The following is a 13,318-nucleotide window of genomic DNA, read 5'->3' on the forward strand; positions in this document are numbered from 1 at the left end:
CTTGTTTTGTTTGTCAAGAAGAAGGATGGTACATTTAGGTTGTGTATTGACTACAGAGAGTTGAACAAACTTACCATCAAAAACCGTTATCCACTGCCGAGAACTGACGACTTATTTGATCAACTACAAGGCTCATCGGTTTATTCGAAGATCGATTTACGTTCTGGATATCATCAAATGCGAGTAAAGGAGGATGATATTCCAAAAACTGCTTTTAGGACGCGTTATGGTCATTACGAGTTTATGGTTATGCCGTTTGGATTGACTAACGCACCAGCTGTATTCATGAACCTTATGAACCGAGTGTGTGGGCCATACCTTGACAAGTTTTTCATTGTTTTCATCGATGACATACTTATTTACTCAAAGAATGATCAAGAGCACGAAGAACATTTGAGAAAAGTGCTAGAAGTATTGAGGAAAGAAAAACTGTACGCTAAGTTTTCAAAGTGTGCATTTTGGTTGGAAGAAGTTCAATTCCTCGGTCACATAGTGAACAAAGAAGGTATCCAGGTGGACCCGGCAAAGATCGAAACCGTTGAAAAGTGGGAAACCCCAAAAACTCCGAAGCATATACGTCAATTTTTAGGATTGGCTGGTTACTACAGAAGATTCATCCAAGATTTCTCCAAAATAGCAAAACCCTTGACTGCATTAACGCATAAAGGGAAGAAATTTGAATGGAAGGATGAACAAGAAAAGGCGTTTCAATTATTGAATAAAAAGCTAACTACGGCACCTATATTGTCATTGCCTGAAGGGAATGATGATTTTGTGATTTATTGTGACGCATCAAAGCAAGGTCTCGGTTGTGTATTAATGCAACGGACGAAGGTGATTGCTTATGCGTCTAGACAATTGAAGATTCACGAGCAAAATTATACGACGCATGATTTGGAATTAGGCGCGGTTGTTTTTGCATTAAAGACTTGGAGGCACTACTTATATGGGTTCAAAAGTATTATATATACCGACCACAAAAGTCTTCAACACATATTTAATCAGAAACAACTGAATATGAGGCAGCGTAGGTGGATTGAATTGTTGAATGATTACGACTTTGAGATTCGTTACCACCCGGAGAAGGCAAATGTGGTAGCCGACGCCTTGAGCAGAAAGGACAGAGAACCCATTCGAGTAAAATCTATGAATATAATGATTCACACTAACCTTACTACTCAAATAAAGGAGGCGCAACAGGGAGTTTTAAAAGAGGGAAATTTAAAGGATGAAATACCCAAAGGATCGAAGAAGCATCTTAATATTCGGGAAGATGGAACCCGGTATAGGGCTGAAAGAATTTGGGTACCAAAATTTGGAGATATGAGAGAAATGGTACTTAGAGAAGCTCATAAAACCAGATACTCAATACATCCTGGAACGGGGAAGATGTACAAGGATCTCAAGAAACATTTTTGGTGGCCGGGTATGAAAGCCGATGTTGCTAAATACGTAGGAGAATGTTTGACGTGTTCTAAGGTCAAAGCTGAGCATCAGAAACCATCAGGTCTACTTCAACAACCCGAAATCCTGTAATGGAAATGGGAAAATAATACCATGGATTTCATCACTAAATTGCCAAGGACTGCAAGTGGTTTTGATACTATTTGGGTAATAGTTGATCGTCTCACCAAATCAGCACACTTCCTGCCAATAAGAGAAGATGACAAGATGGAGAAGTTAGCACGACTGTATTTGAAGGAAGTCATCTCCAGACATGGAATACCAATCTCTATTATCTCTGATAGGGATGGCAGATTTATTTCAAGATTCTGGCAGACATTACAGCAAGCATTAGGAACTCGTCTAGACATGAGTACTGCCTATCATCCACAAACTGATGGACAGAGTGAAAGGACGATACAAACGCTTGAAGACATGCTACGAGCATATGTTATTGATTTCGGAAACAGTTGGGATCGACATCTACCGTTAGCAGAATTTTCCTACAACAACAGCTACCATTCAAGCATTGAGATGGCGCCATTTAAAGCACTTTATGGTAGAAAGTGCAGGTCTCCGATTTGTTGAAGTGAAGTGGGAGATAGACAGATTACGGGTCCGGAGATAATACAAGAAACTACCGAGAAAATCATCCAAATTTAACAAAGATTGAAAACCGCCCAGAGTCGACAAAAGAGCTACGCGGACAGTAAAAGAAAAGATATAGAGTTTGAAATTGGAGAAATGGTCATGCTTAAGGTTTCACCTTGGAAAGGCGTTGTTCGATTTGGTAAATGGGGGAAACTAAATCCAAGGTACATTGGACCATTCAAGATTATAGATCGTGTCGGACCAGTAGCTTACCAACTGGAGCTACCTCAATAACTCGCGGCTGTACATAACACTTTCCACGTCTCAAATTTGAAGAAATGTTTTGCTAAAGAAGATCTCACTATTCCGTTGGACGAAATCCAAATCAATGAAAAACTTCAATTCATTGAAGAACCCGTCGAAATAATGGATCGTGAGGTTAAGAGACTTAAACAAAACAAGATACCGATTGTTAAGGTTCGATGGAATGCTCGTAGAGGACCCGAGTTCACCTGGGAGCGTGAAGATCAGATGAAGAAGAAATACCCGCATTTATTTCTAGAAGATACGTCAACACCTCCAACTGCTTAAAATTTCGGGACGAAATTTATTTAACGGGTAGGTACTGTAGTGACCCAAACTTTTCCATGTTTATATATATATTAAATGAAATTGTTATTTACATGATTAAGTGTTTCCAACATGTTAAGCAATCAAACTTGTTAAGACTTGATTAATTGAAATAGGTTTCATATAGACAATTGACCACCCAAGTTGACCGGTGATTCACGAATGTTAAAACTTGTAAAAAAACTATACGATGACATATATATGGTTATATATATATATATAGTTAACATGATTTTATTATAAGTATGTATCTCATTAGGTATTTTAACAATGAGTTATATACATAAAAATGAGACTATTAATTTAAGAAACTCGAAAACGATATATATAACGATTATCGTTATAACAACGTCTTACTAGGTACATATGAATCATATTAAGATATTGATACACTTGGTTAATTATGTTAAATGATAAGTAAATATATTATTAAGTGTATTAACAATGAAATACATATGTAAAAATAAGACTACTAACTTAATGATTTCGAAACGAGACATATATGTAACGATTATCGTTGTAACGGCATTTAACTGTATATATATCATACTAAGATATATTATATATCATAATATCATGATAATATAACAATTTAACATCTCATTTGTTATAATAAACAATGGGTTAACAACATTCAACAAGATCGTTAACCTAAAGGTTTCAAAACAACATTTACATGTAACGACTAACGATGACTTAACGACTCAGTTAAAATGTATATAAATGTAGTGTTTTAATATGTATTCATACACTTTTGAAAGACTTCAAGACACTTATCAAAATACTGCTACTTAACAAAAATGCTTACAATTACATCCTCGTTCAGTTTCATCAACAATTCTACTCGTATGCACCCGTATTCGTACTCGTACAATACACAGCTTTTAGATGTATGTACTATTGGTATATACACTCCAATGATCAGCTCTTAGCAGCCCATGTGAGTCACCTAACACATGTGGGAACCATCATTTGGCAACTAGCATGAAATATCTCATAAAATTACAAAAATATGAGTAATCATTCATGACTTATTTACATGAAAACAAAATTACATATCCTTTATATCTAATCCATACACCAACGACCAAAAACACCTACAAACACTTTCATTCTTCAATTTTCTTCATCTAATTGATCTCTCTCAAGTTCTATCTTCAAGTTCTAAGTATTCTTCATAAATTCCAAAAGTTCTAGTTTCATAAAATCAAGAATACTTCCAAGATTGCAAGTTTACTTCCAAGTTTTCTAAATCCATTCCAAGTAATCATCCAAGATCAAGAAACCTTTGTTACTTACAGTAGGTTATCTTTCTAATACAAGGTAATAATCATATTCAAACTTTAATTCAATTTCTATAACTATAACAATCTTATTTCGAGTGGAAATCTTACTTGAAATTGTTTTCGTGTCATGATTCTGCTTCAAGAACTTTCAAGCCATCCAAGGATCCTTTAAAGCTAGATCTATTTTTCTCATTTCCAGTAGGTTTATCCAAGGAACTTTAGATAGTAATGATGTTCATAACATCATTCGATTCATACATATAAAGCTATCTTATTCGAAGGTTTAAACTTGTAATCACTAGAACATAGTTTAGTTAATTCTAAACTTGTTCGCAAATAAAAGTTAATCCTTCTAACTTGACTTTTAAAATCAACTAAACACATGTTCTATATCTATATGATATGCTAACTTAATAATTTAAAACCTGGAAACACGAAAAACACCGTAAAACCGGATTTACGCCGTCGTAGTAACACCGCGGGTTGTTTTGGGTTAGTTAATTAAAAACTATGATAAACTTTGATTTAAAAGTTGTTATTCTGGGAAAATAATTTTTATTATGAACATGAAACTATATCCAAAAATTATGGTTAAACTCAAAGTGGAAGTATGTTTTCTAAAATGGTCATCTAGACGTCGTTCTTTCGACTGAAATGACTACCTTTACAAAAATGACTTGTGACTTATTTTTCTGACTATAAACCTATAATTTTTCTGTTTAGATTCATAAAATAGAGTTCAATATGAAACCATAGCAATTTGATTCACTCAAAACGGATTTAAAATGAAGAAGTTATGGGTAAAACAAGATTGGATAATTTTTCTCATTTTAGCTACGTGAAAATTGGTAACAAATCTATTCCAACCATAACTTAATCAACTTGTATTGTATATTATGTAATCTTGAGATACCGTAGACACGTATACAATGTTTTGACCTATCATGTCGACACATCTATATATATTTCGGATCAACCATAGACACTCTATATGTGAATGTTGGAGTTAGCTATACAGGGTTGAGGTTGATTCCAAAATATATATAATTTGAGTTGTGATCAATACTGAGATACGTATACACTGGGTCGTGGATTGATTCAAGATAATATTTATCGATTTATTTCTGTACATCTAACTGTGGACAACTAGTTGTAGGTTACTAACGAGGACAGCTGACTTAATAAACTTAAAACATCAAAATATATTAAAAGCATTGTAAATATATATTGAACATACTTTGATATATATGTATATATTGTTATAGGTTCGTGAATCAACCAGTGGCCAAGTCTTACTTCCCGACGAAGTAAAAACTGTGAAAGTGAGTTATAGTCCCACTTTTAAAATCTAATATTTTTGGGATGAGAATACATGCAGGTTTTATAAATGATTTACAAAATAGACACAAGTACGTGAAACTACATTCTATGGTTGAATTATCGAAATCGAATATGCCCCTTTTTATTAAGTCTGGTAATCTAAGAATTAGGAAACAGACACCCTAATTGACGCGAATCCTAAAGATAGATCTATTGGGCCTAACAAACCCCATCCAAAGTACCGGATGCTTTTGTACTTCGAAATTTATATCATATCCGAAGGGTGTCCCGGAATGATGGGGATATTCTTATATATGCATCTTGTTAATGTCGGTTACCAGGTGTTCACCATATGAATGATTTTTATCTCTATGTATGGGATGTGTATTGAAATATGAAATCTTGTGGTCTATTGTTACAATTTGATATATATAGGTTAAACCTATAACTCACCAACATTTTTGTTGATGTTTAAAGCATGTTTATTCTCAGGTGAATACTAAGAGCTTCCGCTGTTGCATACTAAAATAAGGACAAGATTTGGAGTCCATGTTTGTATGATATTGTGTAAAAACTGCATTCAAGAAACTGATTTCGATGTAACATATTTGTATTGTAAACCATTATGTAATGGTCGTGTGTAAACAGGATATTTTAGATTATCATTATTTGATAATCTACGTAAAGCTTTTTAAACCTTTATTTATGAAATAAAGGTTATGGTTTGTTTAAAAAATGAATGCAGTCTTTGAAAAACGTCTCATATAGAGGTCAAAACCTCGCAACGAAATCAATTAATATGGAACGTTTTTAATCAATAAGAACGGGACATTTCATGTTGTGTGGAGAAGACAGCTCCGCTGTCTATTTTGAGTCTGGCCTGCATTTGGTCCCCATGCAATCGCATGGGTTCCAAGTGCAAACCCCATGCGATCGCATGGGGTGCCGGCTACAGTACTTTCAGATTTTTTTTTTAAACCTTATATTTTATAAAACATATAATTAATAAAATTCTAAAAATTTTGTTTTCCTTTAGGAGCGAGGGCGTTTCGGATCGTTGTCCTAGTCTGTCCCTCGACAAAATTTTAAAATTTGTCAAATCAAAGCGCGGTTTTAAAAGTAAAGATTTTTGGGTTTTTTTTAATGTTTTTGGCATACTTTAATTCAATAAGATTAAAAATTATGATAATAAAAGTTCTCGTCCCTCCCTCGGGTAAAGCAATTTCGGTTCAAAGACCTAGTCTTCAACTCACGAAGAATTTTAAAAATCATATTTTTAACTTAACGAAATAAAGTAAATTTTTGTTTTTAAATTCACACAACTTAAATTTAAAAATGCATAAAATTAAAAATTCACACCAAACTTAATTAAAAATGCATAATATTAAAAATTCACACCAAACTTATATTATATTTTTATTTTTATACATACAAACTTATATTAAAAATATTAATTTTTTTTTCAAATATTTATAATTTTAAATAAGTTTTACAATATTAAATTAATATTAATTTATAAAAACATGGTAAAAATTAAAAATCTTTTTGGCTTTTATCCCACTTTAATCAATCAAATATTATCAAAAATATGCGCCCCTCTTTTCGGTAAAGTAATTTCGGTTCCATGACCTAATTTAACTCATGACGAATTTTTGAAATATTTTGGGTTGATTGATTAAATATATTTATACCTTAAGAATAAACGTTAAATTTCGCAGTGATGTAATAAATTTTTGTATGATATCAATAATTTCGGTCGCCAAACCTAATTTTATTCAATACCAATTTAATACTTTATAGCGAACAAATTAGCGTTTATTATCAAAAGGTTAAAAATAAAAATAAAAATAAAAACTGTACAGACTTACCTGTGAGATAGTATTCTTAGTGATACGATCTATCCCACTCATAAGATAGTCGGTTTAATTGGTTTTCCATTGCTACATAGGCGTAACCTCGAGCATTCAGTGTTTTTTCTTCTAAACATATGAACGGTCCATCTCTGCATAAAGTAACAAATTCGGTGTTTGGATAGGTTTGATTATTTAAACATTTACCTCCATGTGACCATTTTCCGCATTTGTGACATTTTTCAAGGTGTCGTGCTCTTCTTTTTGCTGCGGATTTTGATTTTCCTTTACCAAATTGTAACTTATTATCTTCGCATCTGGATTCTTTTCGTACTCCGTCCAATCTTTCTCTGATTACTGATACTATTTCACTCAGAAGTGTGTCATTATTACGTTTAGTGATCAAAGCGTGTAGCATTAGACCATGGTTTAATTCACAGGAAGTCTACATTTCGTAAAAACCTAAAAAAAATAAAAATTCAGAATGGGGGGAGAAGACTAGTTCTTTAGGGTCTGCTAGGGAAAGACCATTCGGGTTCCATTTTCGAGAACTACACGAAAACAGACAATCTAACTCTAACAGAAATACATAAAATCCTTAAAAGACTTGATTCTCCCCACACTTAGTTAGCTGTGGTATCGAAATTGTGATTAACTTCGTTGTCGACTTCCATTGGACTATCTATGTAGTGTTTAACTCTGTGACCATTAACCTTAAATTCAATCCCATTTGAATTTATTAATTCTACTGTTCCGTATGGAAAAACTCTTTTGACTATGAATGGTCCAGACCATCTTGATTTCAATTTTCTAGGAAATAGCTTGAAACGTGAATTGAAAAGAAGAACTCTGTCTCCTTCTTTAAATTCTTTTGAACTTCTGATTCTTTTATCATTCCATTTCTTTGTTCTTTCCTTATAGATTAACGAATTTTCGTATGCTTCATGTCTTAATTCTTTTAATTCGTTTAGTTGACTTAACCGTAGACGTCCAGCTTCATGTAAATCAAGATTACATGTCTTCAAAACCCAAAATGCTTTGTGTTCAGTTTCTACTGGAAGATGACATGTTTTCCATAAACGAGTCTAAAAGGTGTGGTTCCAATTGGAGTTTTGTAGGGTGTTCTAAAAGCTCAGAGTGCATCCTCCAATTTAATGGACCATTCCTTCGGATTTGATCCTACGATTTTCTCTAGAATACGTTTTAAAGCTCGGTTGGTATTTTTAACTTGTCCACTTGTCTGTGGATGATAAGCAGTGGAGATTTTATGTGTTACTCCATATCTTTTAAAAACTTTCTCAAGTTGATTATTACAGAAATGAGTTCCCCGATCACTTATTAAAGCTTTCGGTGTTCCAAACCTTGCAAAAAGACGTTTTAAAAAGTTGACTACAACTCGTGCATCGTTAGTTGGGAGAGCTTGTGCTTCCGCCCATTTAGATACATAATCAATGGCTACGAGAATATAGAGATTATTATGAGATTTTGGAAATGGACCCATAAAGTCAATACCCCAAATGTCAAATACTTCACATACTTGAATGACATTTTGTGGCATTTCATCACGTTGACTTATTTTTCCGGCCCTTTGACAAGCATCACAGGATTTGCAAAGAAGGTGTGCGTCTTTGTAAATTGTAGGCCAATAGAATCCAGCATCATAAACTTCTCTTGCTGTTAGTTGAGGCCCATAATGCCCTCCTGTTGGTCCTGTGTGACAATGGTTTAAAATTTTACTAGCTTCATCTCCGAATACACATCGGCGTATTATTCCATCTGGACAACTTTTAAACAGATGTGGATCTTCCCAGAAATAATGTTTTATATCACTAAAGAATTTCTTTCGTATTTGGTACGATAATCCTTTTTCAAGGAATCCACATACTAAGTAGTTTGCATAGTCTGCAAACCATGGTATTTCATTATAATCTATCTTCAATAGATATTCATCAGGAAAGTTGTCTTGTATGGCCGATTCATTTAGAACTTCTAATTCGGGATTTTCAAGACGAGAAAGATGATCAGCGGCGAGATTTTCTGCTCCTCTTTTATCTCGGATTTCAATATCGAACTCTTGTAAGAGTAAGATCCAATGGATTAATCTTGGTTTAGCATCTTGTTTCGAAAATAGGTATCTAAGAGCAGAATGGTCGGTATAGACCACCGTTTTAGCTAGAACGAGATATGAACGAAATTTTTCAAAAGCAAAGACAATAGCAAGGAGTTCTTTTTCAGTAGTTGTGTAATTTGTTTGTGCTCCTTGTAACGTCTTACTAGCATAATATATAGGTTGAAATCTTTTTTCAATCCTTTGTCCTAAAACGGCTCCCATTGCAAAATCACTTGCATCGCACATAAGTTCAAACGGTAGATTTCAATTTGGTGTTATCATGATCGGCGCATTAGTGAGTTTCTCTTTAAGAATATTAAAAGATTTGATACATTCATCTGAAAAGATGAATGAAGCATCTTTTTCTAGGAGTTTATTCATAGGAGTGGCAATTTTAGAAAAATATTTAATGAAACGTCGGTAAAAACCAGCATGCTCTAGAAAACTCCTAACTCCTCTAACATTGGTGGGATGTGGAAGTTTAGCAATTACATCTACTTTAGCTCTATCCACTTCAATTCCTTCCTTTGAAATTTTATGTCCAAGAACGATGCCTTCTTTAACCATGAAATGGCATTTCTCCCAATTAAGTACAAGATTTGATTGTTCGCATCTAATAAGCATTCGTTCCAGATTAACTAGACATGTTTCAAAAGTATCACCGAAGACTGAAAAGTCATCCATGAAAACTTCTATGCATTCTTCTATCATGTCGTGAAAAATCGCCATCATGCACCTTTGAAAGGTTGCAGGGGCGTTGCAAAGTCCAAATGGCATGTGTTTGTAAGCAAAAGAACCATAAGGGCACGTGAATGTGGTTTTCTTTTGATCTTCGGGTGCTATTGGAATTTGAAAATATCCGGAAAATCCATCAAGAAAACAATAGTAACTATTTCCGGCTAATCTTTCCAACATTTGATCAATAAAAGGTAAGGGAAAGTGATCTTTTCTGGTGGCGTCATTTAATTTTCTATAATCAATACAAACACGTCATCCTGTTACAGTCCTAGTAGGAATAAGCTCATTTTTCTCATTTGTAATGACAGTCATGCCACCCTTCTTAGGCACGCATTGAACTAGGCTTACCCATGGACTATCAGAAATTGGATAAATTAAACCTGCATCTAGCAGTTTAATTATTTCCTTTTTAACAACATCTTGCATATTAGGATTTAGTCTTCGTTGGCGTTGCACATACTTTTTATGACCTTCTTCCATAAGGATTTTATGTGTGCAATACGAAGGACTTATTCCTTTAATATCATGAATCTTCCATGCAATGGCTGGTTTATGAGCTTTCAACACAGAAATGAGTTTTGATTTCTCATTTTCAATAAGAGAAGACGATATTATTACAGGTAATTCAGATTCACCATGTAAATAAGCGTATTCCAAATGGTTTGGAAGTGGCTTTAACTCTAATTTTGGAGGTTCTTCTATCGATGATTTATATCGATATCTGTCTTCTTCTTTTAACATTTGAATTTCTTCTGTTGTTGGTTCATATCCATTAGCTATTAGTGTAGCTAACATTTCAGCTTCATCAATTGGTTCAGTTCCTTCTCCTAAAGAACATTCTCCTGTTCCTTGTAATTCTGGAAATTCTTCTAACAATTCTGCATGTGAATCTATAGTTTGAATATAATAGCATGTATCATCTGCAGATTGCGGTTGTTGCATTGCTCTATCAACTGAAAAGGTAACACTCTCATCCTCTATACTTAGGGTCAGTTTCTTACCGAACACGTCTATCATTGCTTTAGCCGTGTTTAAGAATGGTCTTCCTAATATGAGAGGAACTTGAGAATCTTCTTCCATGTCCAGAACAACAAAATCTACTGGAAATACTAAAGTACCAACTTTAACTGGCATGTTCTCCATTATCCCTCTAGGATATTTTATTGATCGATCGGCTAGTTGTATGCTTATTCTTGTTGGTTTCAATTCTCCAAGGTCTAGTTTAGCGTATAATGAATACGGCATTAGATTTATACTAGCACCTAAGTCTGCTAATGCTTCTATTGAACTAAGACTACCCAGAAAACATGGAATTGTGAAACTTCCTGGATCAGATAGTTCTGGTATCTTATTCAACAGCACTGTTGAACAATTAGCATTCACAGTAACAGCCGAGAGTTCTTCCATTTTCTTTCTATTCGATATTAGATCTTTCAAAAATTTAGCATATCTAGGCATTCCTGATATCACATCAATGAAAGGAAGATTTACATTTATCTGTTTAAACATATCCAAGAATTTGGATTGCTCGGCTTCAAGTTTCTCTTTTTTCAATTTACTTGGGTAAGGAAGTGGTGGTTGGTATGGTTTAACATAAGGTTTATCCTTAACTATGTTATCTTCATTAACCTTTTCAACTACCGGTTCTTTTTTCTTATCTTAATCAGGTTGTGGTTCTTGTGGAGTAGGAATAGTTTCATCAGAAGTTACAGGTATTTCAGGTGGTTTAAGTGTTGTACCACTTATTGTGATAATGGCTTTAGCTGTTTCATTCCGGGGGTTTGCATTTGTATTACTAGGTAAACTTCCCGGTTTTCTTTCACCTATTAACCTTGCTAGGTTACTTACTTCTTGTTCCAAATTTTGAATAGAAGCTTGTTAATTTCTAAATGCTTGAGCATTTTGTTCATTCGTTTGTTTCTGAGATGTGAAAAACTGCGTTTGAGTTTCAACTAGCTTCGTCATCATATCTTATAAATTCGGCTTTTTATCATCGATTTGTGGTGGTTTGTTTTGAAAATTAGGTCTTTGCTGGTTGTAAGTATTGTTGGATACTTGTTGATTACTAGGACCTTGTTGGTTGTTGTATGGAACATTTCGGTTATAATTCTGGTTTTGATTGTAAATCGGTCTTGGCGGTTGATAATTATTCTGATAATTATTTCCAGGCCTTTGGTTTAGATATGAAATATTCTCTCTTTGTTCCATTGTTAGTTCAATACTGAGACAATCTTTTATCAAATGTGGTCCTCCACACTGCTCACAACTAATTCGTATTGAGTGTATATCCTTAGTCATCTTTTCCATTCGTCTCTCGACAGCATCTATCTTTGCAGAAATGGAATCTAAGTCATGGCTAGAATCAGCTCTAGCTGCTTTAGATGATCTAACGATATCTTTTTCTTGGTGCCACTCATGTGAGTGGGAAGCAGTGTTATCAATAATTTTGTAAGCATCAGTTTCGGTTTTCTTCATAATAGAACCACCAGCTGCTATATCGATGTCTTTCCTTGTAGTGATGTCGCATCCTTGGTAGAATATTTGTACTATTTGACAGGTGTCTAAACCATGTTGCGGACATCCTCTTAATAACTTTCCAAATCTTGTCCACGCCTCATATAGAGTTTCATTTGGTTTCTGTGTGAACGTAACAATTTCTCCTTGAAGTCTTACGGCTTTAGATGCTGGAAAGAATTGTTTAAGAAATTTTTCAACTAAAACGTCCCATGTATCAATCGCCCCTTCAGGTAACGATTCCAACCAATCTTTGGCTTCTCCCTTTAAAGTCCAGGGAAATAACATGAGATATATCTGTTCATCCTCCACTTCTCTTATTTTGAATAGTGTGCAGATTCTATTAAAGGTACGAAGATGTTCATTTGGATCTTCCTTCGGCACACCACTAAATTGGCATTGATTAGTCACCATGTGTAGAATTTGTCCTTTGATTTCATAATCTGGCGCATTAATGTCAGGATGAGTAATTGCGTGACCTTGGCCAGTGCGTTTAGCTCTCATTCGGTCTTCCATACTTAAAGGTTCCAGATTATCCATAATTGAATTTGTTGAATCTGAATCACTAGAGGATTCTGATTTAATAGTTTGTTCCTCAACAATCTCTGTTTGAATGATTGGTGGATCCGGAGGAAAAATTAATGGTTCAGGATCTATGAATTGTCCCTGAATATTCTCCGGATTCTCAATTGTGAGGTCGGGTTCAAAAAATGGATTATCGAAAATTTGAATTGGAATACTTGGTCGACTGGATGACGATTCTAAAGAAAAATCAACGGCGGTAATATTTGCTAAATGTCTTGATCGAGTTACAGGTGGTGAACGTACAAAAGGTG

Source organism: Rutidosis leptorrhynchoides, chromosome 4 (assembly GCF_046630445.1).
Source record: "Rutidosis leptorrhynchoides isolate AG116_Rl617_1_P2 chromosome 4, CSIRO_AGI_Rlap_v1, whole genome shotgun sequence".
Lineage (NCBI taxonomy): Eukaryota > Viridiplantae > Streptophyta > Magnoliopsida > Asterales > Asteraceae > Rutidosis > Rutidosis leptorrhynchoides.